This window comes from Vulpes vulpes, chromosome 9 (genome assembly GCF_048418805.1).
Source record: "Vulpes vulpes isolate BD-2025 chromosome 9, VulVul3, whole genome shotgun sequence".
In the NCBI taxonomy this organism is placed as follows: Eukaryota; Metazoa; Chordata; class Mammalia; order Carnivora; family Canidae; genus Vulpes; species Vulpes vulpes.
The window spans coordinates 69,293,659-69,305,190 of NC_132788.1; the positions used below are offsets into that span (position 1 = coordinate 69,293,659).

At 32.3% G+C, this 11,532-nt stretch overlaps 1 protein-coding gene across 4 annotated transcripts in view; it reads right to left on the reverse strand.

Annotated features, from left to right (window-relative positions):
• Positions 1–10,924, reverse strand: part of CNTN6 (contactin 6) — a 280,895-nt gene extending 269,971 nt beyond the window's left edge. The window contains exon 1 of one of the 4 annotated variants that reach the window (XM_025984667.2): positions 10,163–10,924. The gene's annotated coding sequence lies outside the window, so the exon portion shown is untranslated. Of the gene's footprint in view, positions 1–10,153 lie in introns of all 4 variants that reach the window. The other 3 variants (XM_072720394.1, XM_072720395.1, XM_072720393.1) reach the window with 3 other exon arrangements.
• Between the last annotated feature and the right edge of the window lie 608 nt (positions 10,925–11,532).

An 11,532-nucleotide genomic window follows, 5' to 3' on the forward strand; every position in this document is an offset into this window, starting at 1 on the left:
AGAATTTGAGGTCATTTGCAAATCTTGATCAAATTTCATCATATCAAAAAGTCCATAAGTACTCTTTACTTGCTGAAAATGAATCACATTCAGGTAAAGGAGATAGGACATATGATTAGAACATTATACGAACATTTATATGAGATGGTACTTTTTGTTAATCCACTCCTTTTTAGGCAGATTGTGAATATTTTGCATAATCTAGAATATATCACTATCTGATATTGGATAACAATTGGATAACTATTATTCCAAGCAAATACATACCCCTTTATTTTTTTTTTAAGATTTTATGTATTTATTCATAGAGACACAGAGAGAGAGAAAGGCAGAGACACAGGCAGAGGGAGAAGCAGACTCCATGCAGGAAGCCAGATGTGGGACTCGATCCCCAGTCTCCAGGATCATACCCTGGGTTGCGTGCGGCGCTAAACCGCTGCACCACCGGGGCTGCCCTACATATCCCTTTAAATTTAGTCCTTTTGGTATTTCTTACTGTATCACAGTATTTTTTTTAATTATCTTGGAAATAGATAAATTAACTTCTAATGCTCATTTCTCAAGTAAGATATAAAATTAACAATGTTAGCCACCCAACTGGTAGAGATGAAGCTTAATTGAGCTCAAGAATATATTTTAAAATTTTAACTTCACAATAGCAGAACTTTTTCTTGTTCAGAGTTAAACACCCCTATGCCTGGAATGGCATCAATCACACAGTAAGTATTCAGGCAATATTTGTGGAACTAAGATATTAGTGAAAATCATTGTCTATTATGAATGAGCAAAGGATATACAAAGAGGAATTAGTCAGGGTCCAAGCCTTCAAGAACTGAGACTCTGGGACAGTTAATAAAACAAGCCAAAATATGACAAATTTCTGTGTTTAAAAAAAGCTAAAAAAAAAACCTTTAAAACTGTGTTTATAAGATAGCAGTAGTAATTAACTCTATGTATCACACTTTTCAATCATCTATAAAGATGAAATTAACAAATTTTGGTCTCTGACATGTTATTTAATTAAACTTTAAAATCACTTTTACTATTGCCTTATTAGTAGTACATTTTATTTGGCCATAATATTAATATTAGTAATTAATTATTTTAAATTATTCACCTAAATTAACCAGAATTTTTGTATAAACTGATGTAATTTCATGTACAAGTGAAAACATAAAAGAACTAAAATCCAGGAGCTAAAACTCTGAGAATGGAAAAAAATATTTTAGGACATCAATAGATACATTTATGAATCTTAAAACTTCAGTAGCATAAAATTATTTGCTGTTGTTGTTGTTTCATGCTTCTTTGTGAAAAATGATCTTTATTAAGTAAAGAAGCCACTAATGGTAAAAGGAATTGTCGCAAGTATTGTGCAGATAATGGATGTGTGTGTTGTGTAAATGTATGAAAATTTCTATCTGGCTTTCTATGTTGAAATACACATGACAAAAAGGTGATTTTTCTTTTAAATCCCAGTCTCTATTTTTCTAGAATAAAGTTGTTTCTGTCACTGAATAATCATTCTGAACATCTTATGGCAAAAGATGGAAGCAGAGTGAAGTCAGCAAACAGAAAGCTTTCCACACCAAAGTGCCCTATATCTTGACAGGGAGATGTAGATAAAGTTCTCATTCTCCTGTCTACAAATCACACAGATACAGTTTGCACAAAATATCAACTTAAAATAAAGCAGCCACCTCTGAAAAATACATATTTTTTAGCCACTATGGTAATTTTAAGAGAATCATTGAATATACACTTTTGTGTTAACATATAAATAGGAATGTCAGAATTAGCTTCTCTGTCAGTACCACAGATTCACAATTAAGCAGGTTTAAGAATTTGCTAACTAACATCAACCCAGAAAACATCGTCATGTCATACTTAAAAAAATTACCTCCTATCAACACTTGAATAACTGTAACCTTTTCATCCTAACAAAACTTTAAGGACTTTCTTTAATTTACTCTTATATCAGCTGATAGAAAAGTAGCATCGTGTCTGATTTCTGACCTTCTCTTTCATTTATTGCTCTTTACTGATTGGAGGACTTTGACAGGTACTAGGGAGAAAAATTATGTTCTTTTGCTAAGAGCTCTATTCCAACACATATATTATATTCCTGATATTTACAAAGATACTACAAAAATCTCCTTACACAACCCCTTTATCATAAAAATGTAAGAGAAGCCAGATCAATTAAACTTTGGAGTAATGAACAAATAAAAGCATTGAAAATAAAATGTCCATGTTGGCCTCTTAAATACAAGAGTGATGAATTACTAGGAACTTTACAAAATGTCTTAATTGAGTTTCTCCTTCCACCCTTAAAAGAACACGTATAAAAAGATTTTTAAAAAACCCATCCAAATTCTAACTTTTAACCAACAGAAATCATCTAAAAGAAGAATGATCTGCTTACCACTCAGCTTGACTGTGTTATTAGGAATTATTGCGCTGACAAACATTTTGAGTAATTTCCTGTACATTTTAAGAATTTGTATTCCATTAAACATTCCATTAAAAAGGAATTAATATAGTTACCAATCCTAGAGAATATGTAAACAACATCAACTGGCCAGCTTTTCTAACTAAACCTAGAGTATTTCCTGGCATACTGTCTCATTGAATGAACTGTCCTTCTGGACTAAATCAAGCACTTTAATAAATTAAATTAATGTTTGAGGAATTAATGGAGAAATAGAATTGACTTCACCCATTTCTTATATGCTAATGTGATAATATAGTGAATAACTAAAAAATTATGGAACGACATCTTTGACTTCTGTGAAAAATCTTATTTTAAACTGATAATTAACTTATGCTTCAAAATTTTGGAATGAGTTAGGCTTTGACCCTTAAAGCACTACCAAACTGACTGAAAATGCATCAGAGGAAATCTATGAAGTCATAAGACTACCAGAAGAAAATAAAGTACCAGCAAACCGGAAAGTTTGATCACTTCCTAAACGATTGGAAAGCAAATGAGGAAAACTACTGTTAACATGGTAGTATATGATTGCATGCAACATGATGCAGAAAGGTATCATTCTTACCATAGACATATAGAATGCTATATAAGAGATACTTTAAAAGATGCATAATTAAGGTTGTAAATGAAAAAGAATAATTGTCAGGGACCCAAAATAAAGAGGAAACTCAGGGTTAGATTGATGAGAACCCAAAATGAGGAGAAAACTCAATGCTAGTTAGAATAAACCAAGGAAAAGAGGACCTGTCATGAAACAGGGGACTTTAGAGGATTCTGCTTATCTAGTAAAAGAAAGGGCCTTCCAGAGGTATGCTGAAAATCAAGTTTTATTCAAGCTAGGATAGTGCCTAATTTTTTTCTGTCTGGTAAGGTAATTTTAGGCCAAAAATTAACATAGTACAAAACAGAGAAATTATAGGGCAATGCTGTAGAGAAGAATCTTCAACTCTGATAATGACTGTCTCTCTTGGGAATTAATGTCTGCTGAAGGTGAATTTGTCATAAAAGGAGATTATAAACACCAAAAAGAATAAACCACCATGAGGGAGATTCAGCAGACACAAATAATGAATAATTTGTCCCTAGAAAACTATAACTAATTGAATAATAAAAAAATCATCTTTAAAATAAGATAATTTTTTAAATAAGCAATAGAAATTACAGAAATCAAAAAAAATTTCTGTAAAGAAAAATAAATTTATGAAATATAGGTGAAAGGAAATCATACAGATTGAAACACAAAAAAAAGATGTAAAAATATGTAAAATAAGACAAAGAAGAATAGAAGAAGGTTCAAATACCTAATGAGCATCTTAGAAAAATAAAGATGCACAAGGGATAAAAGTAAATATATAGTAGTCAGAATTTTTCAAAGTTGAAGTTAGGCAGATTTAGGAGCTTGTAGAGGCCAGAATGGTATAAATTTAAAACAAATCCACACCTACACACATTGTAATGAACTCAAAGACATCACTGCAAAGAGAAATTTTTAAAGTCTACCAGAATGAAACAAAGACAAATATATCTTCAAAGATGTTATAGTTAGATTATGAGCAGTCTTCTCATGAGTGAAATTATATTCCAGAAGAGCACTGAACAAAATATGCAAAAAATATTGAGAAAAAAAATTATTAGTCACATGGAGTTTGTAACCAACTGTATTATTATCTTAATATGCGAGTAAGGTAAGTAATTTTTAGAAGGATAAACCATAAGAGAGTTTAAGATTGTTTCTAGAATGATCTTCAAATAGTCTTCAGTACTTAGAAAATAAATCCACAAGATGTATGTATGTAGTAAGAAGAAATGATTAATAACAGAAAAATGTCATAAATCTAAAAAAATACTTTTTATATTTATTATTATTATTTTAAAGATTTTATTTATTTATTCATGACAGACAGAGAAAGAGAGAGGGGCAGAGACACAGGCAGAGGGAGAAGCTGGCTCCATGCAGGGAGCCCAATGCGGGACTTGATCCTGGGTCTCCAGGATCTTGCCCTGGGCTGAAGGCCGCACTAAACCGCTGAGCCACCCAGCCTGCCCCAATCTAAAAAATTATTGATAAAATATTAGGAGAAGTTTAAATACAAAGTGAAAAGAAAAAAATAGAAACATGGACATTGGAAAAATGTCTTGGAGGAAATTTAAGCAAGGCATTGTCCAGTTTGTGAAAAGCAAGATATTTTATCTTTAGTTTTATTAGAAAGTATAAAGTTTTATTTTATGTTAAAATATTTCTGTTCACTAAAATGTAATAGAATATCTAATTTTAAGGTAGTGAATATTGGAAAAAAGGAATATAGAATGCTTAACAAATTCAATAAAAGAGAGCAAACAATAAATGCAATAAAATAAACTATTGAAAATATCTCTGGGAAGTGGGATTAGAAATACATGGAAAGTTATTAGTTTTTTGTTTTACTATTTTTCCTATAAGTTCAAATCTTTTTGTTTTCAAATTCATACATTAATTTTTTAGGATATTAAAATTTTAATTTAAAAAATAGAAAAATAAAACTGTTAACAGGGAAAAAATGCACAAGTATTTTGTGATGTTTTCTTTGGTAAAAGTAATTATGGCTTATTGTTTTCTTCTGTTTTTCAGTTTGTTGTTTTTATAGTCAGAAAATTAAACATTTTTTTCTTGATCAGCTCTGATTGGTACATGCAGAACTATCATTTCTATTTTTAGGCTATGTGAATCTGAGGATCAGCATTTCCATATCTTGTCACAAGATTCCCTGAGCTCCATTTTCATATCTAACTATAATTTACACCTCCAAATTTAATTCTCTACTAACTACCCATTATATTTGATTAGATGATAATTATAATTTTCATTTTTTCATTGTTTAATATTATTTTTTCCCAATTAATCCCAAGGCTCATAAGCAAAATATTGTAATAGTAACACTAATATAAAAATGATCAAGCAACTAATATAAAGTGTGCTTATTAATTTCAAGGCTTTTGTCCAAGATACTTCTCACATGTTAACCTATTTGTTCCTCTTGCTATTACTATTAAGTCAGTTCTATTATCCCCATTATGGATGGGAAATTGAGGTGTAGAGAGCCTAAGTTATTTGCTTAAGACCACAGAGCTATTTTGTGCCAAATGTAGAGAAAAGCAATAGCTGATGTGTGGCCCTTTATCACAAGAGGCCTGCCTCCAGAATCTTGGTGTTACTATATACACACTCAAGAGGATGGAACTTCTTTTACTAGTAAGATAATTTGTTTTGTACTTCACTAGATACATGACTCACTCATGGCTTCTTTAAAAAAAAAAAATTCTCAAGGGCAACTCTGGTGGCTCAGTGGTTTGGTGCCACCTTCAGCCCAGGGCCTGATCCTGGAGACCCGGGATCTAGTCCCACATCAGGCTCCCTGCATGGAGCCTGCTTCTCCCTCTGCCTGCATCTCTGCCTCTCTCTCTCAATGTGTCTCTCATGAATAAATAAATAAAATCTCAAAATAAAAAAATCTCAATATCAGTAATTCCATTCATGTATTCATTTAATTCGAAGCTTGTTATGTAGAAATTTTATACCCACTTTACTGCCATAAAATATTTGAGACTCTTGATTTTGATTCATGTTACTAGGACCCAAATGCACCCTAAATTTCCTCAAGATTCCTTGCAAGATAGTTAAGTAGGCCATAGATTTCATTATTAAAGACTGACAGGAGAGTGTTAAGAATAAAAAAAGTATATATATAATAATAATTATAATAGATAATGGAATAATAAGAATGCTCAATGGCTCTGCTTTTTTCTCTTCCCTAGTATGCCCTGTATTATACCTCTATATCTTCATCACAAGTATTTAGTACTAAAATATATAGTACATATTCAATTTTGACTAGAATAGCCCTTGTCAATATGAATAATGGGAATAATTTCACTTTTTAATGAAATTTCTATTTAAAATAATTCTCCAAAACTGAAAGTTGTTTATTTAAAAATATATTTTAATTCCTGTCTTGTTCTACAGAAACAACAAAAAGAAAGAAAAACAAGTAAAAAAACTTTGTCTTTAATAAAAATGCATATGAATACAACCCCAAAACATAGATCTGAAGCACATTTCCATTGCTGCCAAATACCAAAAGAAAAAACATAAAACGAAAACAAAAACATGGACCTACATGAAGTGAGTAAGTGCAGGCATATTGGAAAGCTGACAAGAACTTTCTCCTTCATTTACTTTTAGGAGGATACAGATTGCTCCCAAGTCTGCTAGGTTATACTCCCTGCCCCAATACATGCACAGCTTCCCCCATTATCAACATCCCCATCACAGTGTACGTGGATCTACAACTTGTTATTTTCAACAAAGCTACACTAATACATTACTATTACCCCAAATCCATAGTTCATACCAAGGTTATTCTATGGGTTTAGACAAATACATAGTGACATGTAACTACCATGACACTATCACACAGGGTTGTTTCAGTGCCCTAAAAATCTTCTTCTCTATTCATCTTTCATGTATACATTTTTATGTATAAAAAGAAGATAAAAGGGAAAAATGCTAAGAGAAACACAGTTGAAAAATGAGATCAGCCACAGTTTTAACAAAGTGCTTAGGCAATTATTCTCATACAGATTAAATTTCTCTAAAACATAATCTTTCTGTGTATATTTGTAAAAAGAAGATCAAAGTGAATTGAAAAAGTTTAAAATAAAAATTAAATTTGGATAAAATGATAGATGTGGAAGACAGACAAATGAGATCCATCATGCTCATAACTGGTGATCCTAAAAAAAAAAGGAACAAGCAATATAATAACAATAAAAAATCAAATATGGAGAGTAACAACAAAATTGAATTAAAAATCTCAAATCAATGTAGTACACCATATTCAAGCAAAGTTGATGAAAACTAATTCTAGGATGTATTATGGCAAAAGAAACCCAACAAACAAACAACCCAAAGAATCATTTGGACACACATCAGAAAGCAGCAACTTTTATTTAAGGATGGAAATTTCAGACATATCTAGTAACCAATGGGCAGTAACATTCAGTATGGGAAGAGTCTCCAGTATTGTTTACAAATATTTACAGGCTTTTAAAGGGAAAGATATGTGTGGTTCAAAAAGATTAATGTGTCTTCCATGTATAAGGCAAAAGAAGAAAATGTTCTATGTAAGCACACAGAAAATATAGCATCTATGACTATCTCTTTGGTGAATGGGTACTGGTTAAGAGTGAAATCCAACAATCCAAGAAATCATTCAAAACTAAGAATATAGGAATGATGAATTGAATAGTAAGTAATTGATAAGGACTAATGTTTTTCAAATTCCAAATAAGTCTGAGACTGTGTGAATTAAGCCAAAATGTAAATACTATAAATCCCAATAATGTAAAACTGATACTATAACTGAAGTTCAAGTGGCATATATAACGCAGATAAACATAAAGTACATGTGTTAATGTCTGTAAGTATCATAACAAAGACTTACAAGAGATTGTTTAATATTTTAACATGCATCCTAAAAATGATGACTTCAAACTACTAATATTTTCTTAATTTTTGTTCTTAACTCGTGTTGTTTTTATGGACCTAATATCTCCTTTAGAAAAAAAATACATGAAATTTAGCAATTTTTTCAGTTTCGTATTAGCTTTTTTCTATTTAATCCAAATCTAAAATAAATTCAATTCTTTTTTTAAAGAATAGGGTAAGATCATATTCTTTTAAAAGAATATCTTTCTATCTATCTATCATCTATCTCTGATCACATTATCTAAATACTTATTTGCCAAAAATACACAAAAATGTACATAAGAGTTCTTCTGAAGTCTCTCCCTTTTATTTTCTTATTTGGATTTAGGCATAGGATATTTACAAATATGATGATTGTTTTTTTATAGGTGACAAGATTTCTTTTTTGAACTTTTATGTTTAGCTTAAGTTATTTTAAGGAGTATAGCTTATGCTACTGCATTCTACTTATGATATTAAATACATAAGTGAAAAATAAATATCTTGTAATCCTCCTCTTCTACAAAAATAATCAAAAAGGTACAAACTTAATTTCAGATTACTGAGTATTTTAATTTGTCAAAAACACAAAAGTACACAAACAACTTAATACACCTCACATTCTTTTCATGAGATAATTGATTTTTTTTTTTGTCTGAGCTTAAACCAAATATGTATTAATTCTCCAAATGACAATGTGAATTTGTTTTCATTAGGGAAAGTTACATGGAGAATACTAAACAAACTCTTCTAGCACTTCACTAGAAATGTTCAAAGGAAGTAATGCAGTTTATAAATGACACACTTTTTGGCCAAGATGTGATAAGTTATGCATTTATATAACCTCATAGAAAGACTTCTAAAAATTGCAGATTTATATATTTGAAATCTCTAGATTGCATACCCATGATAGTGCTTTAAAAAAAAATCACTGAAGCATCAAAGATGAAATGACTGTGTTTCTGTTTGTTATACAAATAAGGTCAGTATTTTGTGTGTGCATGTTTTTCTTGTGTGAATTTTTGTAGGTTCACACATGTGTGCATGGGAGAGTGTGCTTAAGTATCTTACCTTATAAAATACAATGCACATAAATTGATGAAACCTTTTACAACAATAAAGATAAACCCATCACAGGTAAATGAAGACTGTTCAAAACTAGAAATTCAAAAGGCAACATATGGCTCTGTCTCATAAACATTTTTTTAAAAACATTGCCACTGTAGGTAAGATTATGAATACCTCATATTCCAAATTGCTTCTGTGTAATTCTACTGTTCTCCCTATTTTCTTTCTCAGTATAACTTCTGTTTAGTCATTCTGTGAATATTTCTCAGAGGACATAGTCAGGATGCTGATTATTTAAACATAAGTAGTTTTCAACTGGAGAAGCAAGAACTATGAATTCCAATTTCTCCCCAAACCCCCAAAGTTGACAGTATTCCATTAACATAATGGGCTGTACATAGCTAATCTCAGAGCTCGTATAAGTTTTGTTCCCAAGTCATCAACTTCTGAAACTTTTCATAAAGTATTACAGGTACCTAATACTGACAAGCTTAACTATTGTAAATGGAAACTCCAGAAGCTATTTTCTGGAAGCTGGGGGAGAAGCAAAATGCCAGACAAAATTTGGTGGGGTCATGTGACCTCCAGTCTTGCATTGCTCCCCTCCCCAAATCCCTCCCCCAGGAAACTTTTTATAACCATTCCTTTAAATCATCCGTCGGACACTGCAAATCCCACCCCTCTGCCCTTTGATGAAAAAAAATTAGCAATAACATTTTCTCATTTGCCGTTACAGAAAGGGCGTGAAGCCATCTGAAACTACCAGAATTAGCACTGTCATCCCGTCTTGCCCATTAGTTTTACTGCAGTAAAGACTAGTGAAATACTGAAAAATGTACCTGTAGTCTCTCTTTCCCTGGTTTGATCCTAAGCTCCCCAGAATACAGATTCAATACATTTTCTCTCACAAGGAATAAATGCATTTTAAGCATCAACATCATAGAAACATAGCATAAATAAAGCAGTGACTTCTCCCCCCAAACCCAGCTTTTACCTGTTATGCTAATACAAAGACATTGAAAGGAAGAAAAACTGCAGCTTGCCCAGCAAAATTCTCATTGCAGCAGACAGCACAATTTTGTACTTACAGATCTTACCAGGGAAATGTCTCGGGATCTTTACAATTTTTCTGCAGAACTCTGTTTCAAGCTCTCAGCCAGGCATGCTGTGCATCCAGGCAGAACCAAGCCGTATGGAATGTCTATGCAGCTGGGAGATAATGGGACTCTTTTTCCCAGCTGGGACTGCAAGCCTTTTATCCACTGAGTATTGCGTGGCTCTTCTCTGGTCTTAAGCATGAAATACGCTCCCCTCCTGCTGCATTCCTGACGGAACCTAGACAATTAGTTCTTGAGGCACATGTGCAAATCTCCCGTTTGGAATATTCAAGAGGAAAATTCTCCCTATATTGAAAAATCAGCTCTATCTTCACCATCCTTCACAGAATCAGAGAGAGCTGAGAGCAGCTGCCATTCCAGTGGCATGAAAGATTAAATTCATCCTCCCCTTTCTTTGACTGGAGATAGTCACTCCTGTTGGGTCATCAGAAAAATCTCTCTTATTGAAAACTGGGTCAGGCTAACTATTTATCAGGTTTCCGAAGTCATTTATTGTCTTCTTCTGGTTTCACTGCATTGTCATTTGCAAGCAAAGATTAAGTCAGTTAAGGGTCTGCACTGATTAAGACTGTGTTCCAGTGTAAGTCAGCTTTCTGAAGCATGCCAGTAACTCCCGCTACTAGTCAGGGCAAAGAGAAAAGGGAAATAAAATCAAAGGGTCTTATATGCACTGTCACTAAATCCTTTCTAAATCATATTTTTAAAATATGTGTGTGAGGATTCTGAAAAATGGAGAAGTGTGTAAAGAAAGTGGAGTCAAGTCCAAAAGAGTATTCCTGCTTCCCTAGGTAACATATTTATAATCTCCAGAGGCCAAGAACAAGTGTTCATGTGCCTGAAAACAAGTCTGTAAGGGGAAAAATGCTGTTTGTGCCTCACACCCCACCCTCCAACTAAACTTTTAATATGTTTGGATCCTATCACTGGTTCAGAAGGGACTAATATCTTACTGAAAAAAAAAAAAAACAACAAGCTAACAATAACAAAAAGCTAACAACAGGAGAAAAAGCTGTATATACATAGAGACATCAACACATACAAACATGGCTATAGCATGACGGAATAATAGCGTGGACTTATTTTCATGTTGTAAGGAAAAGAAATTACACTCTCAGCATCTTAAAGTAAATGGATACTGCGAGAGTAAATCCACAAATAAAATGTGAATAAATCAAAAGATATCTCTCAGAGTAAATCCACAAATAAAATGTGAATAAATCAAAAGATATCTCTCAGACTTCGTTTGCTTTTATCTGATGAGCCAGAAGGTTTCTATGGCTACATTTAAGGACTATATTCTATGGATTTCCATGATTACATCCTTCTGTAACTATATCAGTCATATGCCT